At 44.8% G+C, this 9867-nt stretch overlaps 1 pseudogene; it reads right to left on the bottom strand.

Annotated features, from left to right (window-relative positions):
• Positions 1–576: 576 nt before the first annotated feature.
• LOC119272998 lies at positions 577–5223 on the bottom strand (annotated as a pseudogene).
• Between the last annotated feature and the right edge of the window lie 4644 nt (positions 5224–9867).

The raw sequence follows: 9867 nt of genomic DNA on the forward strand, positions 1-9867 counted from the left end.
ATTCATCCAATCGCTCGGCTTTAGTTAGCAGCAGTAGTGAAGGAATCGCTCGATCGGGTTCAGTTAACAGCCATCGATCGATCGCTCGGGTTCAGTAACGCGTAGCCTGCAGTGCAATCGCTCGGGTTCAGTTAGAGCCCAACGCCTTGCTCGGGTTCAGTTAGAGCCAACGCCTCGCACACACGCGCGTACGTGTACGAGAGAAACGCGCATCGCTCGGCCCACGACCTCCCACCGTAACCGGGAACTCCCCAAAATTTTCGCCCCCCTCGCTTCTACCACGGTTTTTTCCATCATGGACGGCCCAAAGAATGTCATGCGGCTGCGTCTCCGGCCCGCCCAGGACGAAAAGCCCATTTTCTGTCATGATTTTTTGTCATATAAGTAGGAGCCCACCACATCTATGATGATACCGGGTTTTGTCACAATTTTTTTTGACACCTGAAATAGTAGGAGAGGCTTCTACTGTGTATATTAATTAAAGTATCAAAAAGATCTTACAATATCATAACCTTACATCCATGGCCATGATATAAAACAGAGTGTAAGTTGGGGTGAGTAAGATAAAGGACTACCCTACGGATGTACAAAGTACTCTAGGAAAGAGGGAACAAACCCTCTGTGTCTCTCCTTGGCTCGATGAGTAAGGAGAGAGAAGTCTTCTTTGAATCTTGTTGCCCACGGGCTGATAGAAGGATCAATGCCTCAAAAATGTTTATTATTCCTCGCTTTCCACAAGCTCCAAGAGGCATACAGGAAAATCTCCATGAACATTGGGTTGTTCCAAGCAGTTTTGGCTTCCTGGATCCAAAATAATCTATCTCCTTGTGTAGCCCAGTGGATATGTAAAGTGTCCCAACAAGCCTTGCTGAATGGGCAATGAAAGATCATATGCTCAAGAGTTTCCTCGTCATTAGTACCGCAAAGGATGCATCCATAGTTGTCTCCAATTTTATAGCTTCTTCTCTTTAGCATATTCCTTGTCTTAAGACGATCAGAGAGAAGTAGCCACCCAAAGACTTTGATTTTCATTGTGGCGGAAGATCTCCAGAGCCATTTGTAAGCTTTGTGAGCTGACACGTCTCGAAAATAGAATTTGTAGTAACTTTTGGCCGTGTAGACGTCAGATCCCCAGGCATAGCACCACTGATCCCTCTCAACTTCCTCAACCTGGTTACCAACATGTGTTGTGATTGCCTGGATATGTCTCAGCTCATCATGGGCTTGCATGGAGAGGGGAAGGCGGAAGGTTTCATTGAGATTTTGGCTCCCAAGGAAGTTTCTAACTGAGATATCTTCAAGTTTGGCATAGGAAAATGCATGTGGGTGTGATTCTGCCAGTACCTCATCAAGCCAAAGGTCTTTCCACATCAGGACCGTGATCCCCGAATGAACAACCACATGGGAGATGCCTCGACAAGTCGGAGTAATTTTGAGAATGTCTTTCCACCAGAATGAACCACATGGGTCTGAGGCATGAGGGATTTTGTCCACATAGTAAGTAGACCAAATCAAGTCCACCCATGGCACATCCCAATGATTGTAGAATTTATGTAGGTATTTCATGAGCAATGCATCACTTTGGGTTTTAATGTCCAGGACCCCGAGGCCACCACAATCTTTAGGGCGGCAAACCATTTGCCAGGAGGCCAGAGAGTTGCACTTGTCTCCGTCATCCGTTTTGTTTGTCCAAAGGGCTTTCCTTCTGATTCTGTCAAGAAGGTCAATGATCGTTGGCGGTAATTTCAGAGTGCACAGCGCAAAGATTATTAAGGACGTGATGACAGAATTCAACAACGACAATTTGCCTCCGTAAGATATCATCGACAAGGTGGAGGAGAGACGTTTTCAACTCCACAGACTAGAGGCATTAGATCTTGTACCGTTGGTTTCGAAGTACCCATGGGTAGGCCCAGGTAAGTGAAAGGTAGTTTTCCTATCACACAGCCAAATATTTGAGCAATATGTTGAGCAGTGGCAGCATCACAATTCAGAGGAACAAGGGTTGACTTGTGGAAGTTGATTTTGAGCCCAATGGAAGTTGCATAATCAGTTAGAATTTGTTTGACTAAAGTTGCTTGATCAGCACAGGCCGGTAGTAACATGACTGTATCGTCGGCATACTGTATGACCGGATAGTCTGATTGGTTGGGTCGATTGAAAGGCGGTTTCAAATCATTTCTCCTATAAGAATCATTTATAGCCGCTTGAAGTAGGTCAGCGGCAAGGACAAAAATGAGGGGAGACAGGGGATCCCCCTGTCGAACACCACATTTGCAATGGAATTGACGACCTGGCACTCCATTAAGGAGAACAGAGGATTTGCCCGTGGAGAAAATGTCTTTGATCCAGCCCAACCACTTATCATTGAATCCCATGTTCTTCATAATTTAAATCATGGCCTCATGTTCTATGGTATCGAACGCTTTGGCGTAGTCCAACTTAAGCAAAACAATTGGTTGCTTAGAGTTTTGGCATTGATATATATACGTATAAAAGTACGTTGGCTACTTCAACTAACTAGTTCAAAAGTTAGATAGGTACTGAACGTTCCTAAATTCTAGTAAGTCAAAGTATATATACATATTGACCGCACAAGTTAGTAAGTCAAAGTACTAAATTACGTTGCATGCACCTAACCTAACGCCTAGAATTTAGGAACGTTCAGTACCTATCTAACTTTTGAACTAGTTAGTTGAAGTAGCCAACGTATTTTTATTTTTCATTTTTCTTCGATGCAACACATGCTACCACCGAAAGTAGTATATATGGTACTGATCGGAAGTATGTATGTCACGAAATTTAAAGGATATACCACCTTTTTAACTAGAGTGAGTATATAATATTTCGTGAGGGATATCATATATGTTACAGAGGTAATTTTTTGTGAGGAAATATATATTTTAATTTGCTGAGAGGGGTATATACTACTACTTTACTGTTAGAGAGTATATACCCTTACAGAGAGGTGCTTATTCTACCTCACAAAAAAAACTCTTTTTTTGCCAAGAAGGTAGTATATACTTTTTAAGGTGGTATATACCATATTTCTTGCCAAGAAGGTATGTATACTATTCTTTTGAGTGGTCGGATAAATAATACAGTTTGGGTATATACTGCATTTCTGTGAATGAGTTTATAATAATTTTTGCGAGGGGTATATACCATATATGCTATGTATACTATTCTTTTATCTATGAGTGGGTATGTACTTTTATTTTGCTGATATACTACAGTTTTTTTAATCAGGTATGTATTGCGTTTTGCTGATTCTTTTTGTGAGCGCGTACACACATATATATTTTCCTTTTATTGGAATAGACATTGCGTTATATATATGCACGCATTACATTCAAGTTTTTAGGGTAATATTCATAGTACAACGACCAACTACATTAACTTTTTTTTTGCGAACTAACTACATTAACTTTAAAACAAGATTACCCTGGAGTATATCTGGAAAGTATACATCCACAAGAATAGAGTATGTATCCATCAAATATTCTTGTAAGGAAAATAGTGTGCCACCAGTACGTATAATGAATCGACGAAAGTGTATCAGAATACATCTTCACCATCAGGTCACCGCTGGCCATGCATCACACGTCGATGTCATCGAGCGGCCATCCAGTGCATCTCATATCTATCCTCGAGCCCTCTTTGGTCCTGGTTCCATGTTGTTGTTGATAACCAGCTCGGAGGCGATAATTGGTTGATCATTTAACTCGTTCCATGAAACTGGAATATAAGGAACAGTGAGAAATATAAAGATCTATGAAATGAAGTATGCATAGATGTCTACTTGAGGTGCATGAGAAAGTGGATGTCTGCATAGATGGGTACATGCATATGTCGCCGTCTGGAGTGCTGGAGTGCTGCCGCATAAGTCACATGAAAAGATCTGTTATTGTGCACAAAATAACGGATCATAAAAATACAGGGGAATTAACATATAATTAATGCCGTTCATCTGTGGTGTATAGTGCTCCAGGATCATCAGTCGTACATACACAAGAATGGATCTAGCTCAACTAAAAAAAGATCTAGCTTTGTATACTCTTGCCTCCAGTTGCATACTTGCATTGCATGCATGACCGATGGATTCTTACTGATTGAGTTGGGGTAGCAGTGGGTAAACGATGGCCCATATGCACCTCGGTGACGGGGATTGATGTATATTGCCAGCGACCTGCAGCTCAGATAAACATGGAGGCCGTCGTCTCGTTGCTAGCCTGATGGAGATCGTGTGCGTCTGCTCGGTTGACATGCGCACGCCGACGGCCGCTATAAGGCTGAGCAGCAGGAATACATGTGTCGTCGTCGCCGACGGCGGTGGCGCAGAACGACGGAGTATTCTAAAAAAAATGGAGAGTTTTTCTCGTAGCATCTGAACGGTATGGTCTGCGTGCTACAATCACGGGATCCGTTCAACTGATTTTGGGATACCGCGTGATTATCCAATGTAATTAATTAGATTAATTATCAAATGCTAAACGGGTTTGTTGCCTGACACCCGGCCGTTTAGAGAACCATGGGCGGCTCGCACAGAGGAGTATGTACTCCTAGGAGTATGAACCCATTTTCCTATATATATATATATATATATATATATATATATATATATATATATATATATTCAAATGCCCACGCAAGGCAGTCTTGGATGGACCTCTTTTTCAAAAAACCGTACTGGTTGCGGTGTATGATCTTCAAAATAACTTTTTGCAACCGACTAGCCAGGAGTCTAGTGATGACTTTAAGACAGCAATTAAGAAGAGTGATGGGTTGGAAGTCGTTAACTCCTTGTGATGCGACAACTTTGGGAATGAGAGTAATATAACCATCATTAATGCTCTCAAGATTGAGTCCTCCATCAAAGAACTGATCACATAAAGCATAGAAGTCTTCTTTTATTATGTGCCAACAAGATTTGAGGAATGAGCCATTGAATCCATCCGGTCCTGGTGCCCTGTCGGCCGGCATTTCTTTGATACCAAGATCGATCTCCTGCCTTATGAATGGTACAGTTAGAGCGTCAAGACCATCGATCCTCTTAATAATACTAGCAAGATTAAATTTCATCTCATGCTTGGATGAGGTACCCAGTCTTTCTTTGAAGGAATGAAAGATAACAGACTCCTTGCTCGCATGATCTTCAGCAACCGTGCCATCTTGGAGGGTGAGGGAGGCGATATTATTCCTTCTGTATCTTTCTGACGCCATGGCCTGAAAAAACTTGGAGCTCTCATCACCAAAACGAACCCAGCGAATGGTGCATCTTTTCTTCCAATATTGTTTCTAGTATGATAGAAGTCGCAAAATGTGTGCTTTGAGGATAGTTCGAAAATTGGTCTCAGGAATGGTCAGACTCCTTTTGTTTTCAATTGCATCCAGGTCAGACAAAGCCTTATTGGAGTTGGTAATGGCAATGGATAGGCGGGAGATGTTCTTGCTCCAACGTTTCAGGCAGTGACGCAAGTGCTTGAATTTTCTGCAGAGGATAGTTGCATTGTTGGTCGCTCTGACTGGCTTATCCCAAGCTGCTTGGACAGTTTCCATGAAACCAGGGTGCTCAATCCAGTACGGCTCGAATCGGAAAAGTTTACTCCGTGGAATCGTAGTTTCAATTGTGATAACACACGGGATGTGGTCTGACACAGGCTTACCTAAAGGTTTAACAATGGTATTGGGGTAGGCATGTGTCCAATTACAAGAAGTAAAGAACCAGTCAAGCTATTCTAAGAGGGGATCTTGTTGCATGTTACTCCATGTAAAAGTGAGGCCCTTGATTGGTAATTCAACCAAACTTTGTGATCGTATGAAATCATTAAATGTGATCATATCATTATGTTCCCTCCCAGTTTATTACGGTGTCACAGCCCTAGAATACTGCTTGTAACTAGTTACACTTGAGAGCTTCATGCATCATGTTTATTTTTTCAAGAAAGCTGAATTGAGGAAATTTGAAGCCTCAAAAACTTAAATAAAAGAAGGGCAAAGAACCCTGGAAATTTCATTCTTTGTTTCCAAGATGTCCTTATGCAATGTTTGAGAATTTTGGCAAGAGCTATATATCAAACCAAAATTTAGGAACATTTTTCAGGATTTATTTTTGGGACTTTGAATTTAAATCAATAGCTATTTGAATTTGAGTTATATTCATATAACTAGAATATAATCTCAAATATCTTTGAAACATTTTATGTGCATTAGGAAATGTCCATTCTGCAACATAAAATTATTCAGAGGGTACTTGGCACTGTTTTAAAATTGTTTTGAATTTTAAAGCAGTGGCAAAGTTAAAAAACAGAAGAAAAATAGAAAGACAGAGAGAACTAACCTGGCTTACCTACAGCCCAGAGGCCCAGCACTGTAGCAGCCCAGTCCAGCAGGGGCAGAGGCGTCTTCTACCTCCTGCCAGTAGGAGCAGCTGCGTGGTGGACGCGCGCGCGTCGACGCCAGCTCCTCCCTGCCTGCTTCCCCTCCTCCTCGAGCCTACCCGAAGCGTCTGGGAGACGCCCTCGACCCCCTCGTCCACTCCCCTCTCTCTCTCTGTACCTCCTCCCCTTCTCTGCTCTCTCTTTCGCAGCCGCCTGAGCACACCGCAGCGCGCAGCTCACCGCCGACGTGGTCACTGGCCTCCCCTCGCCTCCCCACCTTGTGTGAGAGCTCCGCCTCGCCGTCCTCTTTGTCCACGCCGAGCCAATCCACCGAGGAACCATCGCATCGCCGACCCTGCCATTGTTTTCAACCCCGGCCGCCCGAGATCGCCACAGGCCATCCGTCGTCCCCGACGCCTCCCCGCGCCCGCTGAGACTGTCATATGACTCGCTGTGAGCCCCTGCCTCTAAAACCTCTCCTCCCCTGCTCGATTTGTTCCTCTAGCCGCCGCCCCACGAGCACCTGACGCCGTCGTCCGCCATTGACGATGAACTCGAGCATCTCGAGCTTGAGTTACTCTGTATTTCTGTCTAGAATGCATCTGGAGCACCGTAGCTTCCGCCATGCTGCTTATCTTGCTCGCATGCGTGCTCTGCAGCCCTCACCCGCACTTGACCGAGCTCCGGCCGCCACCCGGCTCGTCGCTGCCGCAGTTACGCGCCGCCCCAGCTCCTTCCGTTCGCACCCCTAGATGCGCGCGAGTCCCAGGCGCACGTAGATGCCCTCCGCCGCGAGTTTGGTCGCCCGTGGGCGAAACCCGAGCCGTTCCGCCGTCACTGACCTCGCCGGCGGCTACTCCGGCTGTGCCGACGTGGCACAGCCATTAGCAGCTAATTGCGTCACTAATTAACCTCCGGTGAAACTGACAGCCGGGCCCCACATCCTAATTGACTGGCTAACTAAACTAGATTAAGTTTAATCTAATTACCCTGGACCCATGCATCAGCATTGACTGTGCTGACGTGTCCGTTGACCAGACCCACCTGTCATTGAAACTGAAAAGCACTGGGTCACTGACCAGTGGACCCCACTGGTCAGGTTTGACCTGGATCGGCCCTGTTGACCGCTGACATCACAGTGACGTCATGCTGACGCAGTAATTCTTCTGGAATTTAAATAAATGTTAAATGATTTATTTATTTCAGAAAATGTTATAAACTTCTAGAAATCATATAAAATCAACCGTAACTCCAAATGAAATAATTTGTATATGAAAAATTATCAGAAAAATCCAAAGAATCTATTTATGGCATTTTCATGCATGTTTGAACAACTTATACCTGCTGATCAGGCCAAACCAATTAAATGGCATATGAATAATCACATGTGGAGTTTGAATTTGAATCTAGTGTTCGAACCAACTCCATTTAAATCGTTGCTAGTTGCATTAATTCAATCAACAGCATATGGCCATGTCATGAGCATGCATCATATTGTTGCATTGCATTGATTGTGATTCTTCCTTGTTTGCCGGTATTGTCCCCTCTTACTAAACGTGGTTCCGACGATGACACCAATGAAGAGCTATTATTATCTTCAGAAGTGCCAGGCAAGCAAAACCCCCTTGTTCATTCTGATACAATCCCACTCTCTCGCTCCTGCTCTCTTTTACTGCATTAGGACAACAACAATTCATCTGTTACTTGCTGCGGTAGCTGAACCCCTTTATCCTTTGCATGACCTGTCATTGCCACAGTAAATAGATGAAACCCACTAGCATGAGTAGGAGTTGTTTGAGCCCTGATGTGCCTACTCATTCATGCTTGTTTGTCATGCCTGCTATGCTTAGAGTTGTGTCAGGTCTGATTCATCGGGGATGAATTGGAGCACTGATGAATAGGTCCTACTGCGTGTGAGCTAAGTGTGTGAACATGATTTGGTAAAGGTAGCGGTGAGAGGCCATGTAGGAGTACATGGTGGGTTGTCTCATTGAAACCGTTCTTAGGAACTGAGTTCTGTGTTTGTGATCCATGAAACAGTTACTACCACGCATTGGGCCCGAAACCAATGGACCCTCTCGGCTTCTTGATCACCTTGTCCTCTGTCCAGGAATTGCAATTAGTTTCTGGTGTTTATAGGATATGTGTTGGCGGCCGTGCGTAGCGCTGACCCTAGGGGTGGGCGATGATGCGGTAGATACACCGTGGCCGGGCATGCCAGGCGCCCGTTTGGTGTCTCGGAACCCTGTACACATCGTCCGGGGCCGTATGTGGAAACCTCGGCCGGACTCCCTGCGGATGGAACCTGGATAGGCGATAAACCTAGACTAGAGACTTGAGTGTTTAGGTAGGCCATGGCCGACACCCTCATTGGGCTTTCGCTTGAAGGTTGCCGAGTACATGTCGTGTAAACGGCGGTAAGTGGTGAGAGCGTGTGTGAAGAAGTACACCCCTGCAGGGTTAACATCATCTATTCGAATAGCCGTGTCCACAGTAATGGACTTCTGGGTTACCTATAACAGTTCATAGACAAGTGAAAGTGGATACTCTAAAACTCGCAAGATAAGTGTGAGTGCTATGGATGGCCTTCTCGTAGGGAGACGGGAGCGGATCCATAGTGGTGTATTGAATGGTGAATTTGTGGACTCGTGTGCGCCACCTCAAAAGAGTTGCTTGCAGTCGTAGTTCAGGTTAGCCACTGAGTCAAAGCTGGCTTGCTGCAGTCAAACTCCACCACCCCCCCCCTTGTTGATACCGATGCATATGTAGCTAGTTCTATGTAAGTCTTGCTAAGTACCTTTGTACTCACGTTTGCTTAATTTATGTTTTGCAGAGAGACTTCAGTCCCGCTAGTAGTTCCGCGTGGACTTCGACGTTTAGCTTGATACCTCAGCTACGATCTTGTGCCCTCGGCAGGATCTGGTAGATAGTCAGGCTTCTTAGCCTTTTTCATTCGTAGATGTCTGTACTCAGACATGTTAAGCTTCCGCTTGTGCCTTGATTCGTATGTTATGATTGTTGGGTATGAGACCCATGTTTGTAATATCTCGCTCCTCGGAGCCTAATGAATAAATGCTTGAGTTGTAGAGTTATGTTGTGATGCCATGTTGTATTTACCCATATCGAGCATATTGTGTGTATGATTGAAATGCTTGGTATGTGTGGGATCCGACAATCTAGTTGTTTATCCTTGGCAGCCTCTCTTATGGGGAAATGCAGTCTAGTGCTTCCATGAGCCATAGTAGTCCGCTACAGCCCGGTTCAACGGAGTCCTGTTAGCCCAGCACTACTGCTCAGGACACTTGACTGGCCGGCATGTGTTTCACTTCGTTCCTTTGTCTGTCCCTTTGGGGAAATGTCACGCGGTGACATCCGGAGTCCTGTTAGCCCAGTGCTACAGCCCGGATTCACAAGCTGCTGACCGACATGCTCAATGTGATTCATGTATGCCTGTTCCCATAGGTTAGTGCCGCTTTGGGTTCACGAC

The sequence above is a fragment of the Triticum dicoccoides genome, chromosome 3A (genome assembly GCF_002162155.2).
Source record: "Triticum dicoccoides isolate Atlit2015 ecotype Zavitan chromosome 3A, WEW_v2.0, whole genome shotgun sequence".
Classification (NCBI taxonomy): Eukaryota; Viridiplantae; Streptophyta; class Magnoliopsida; order Poales; family Poaceae; genus Triticum; species Triticum dicoccoides.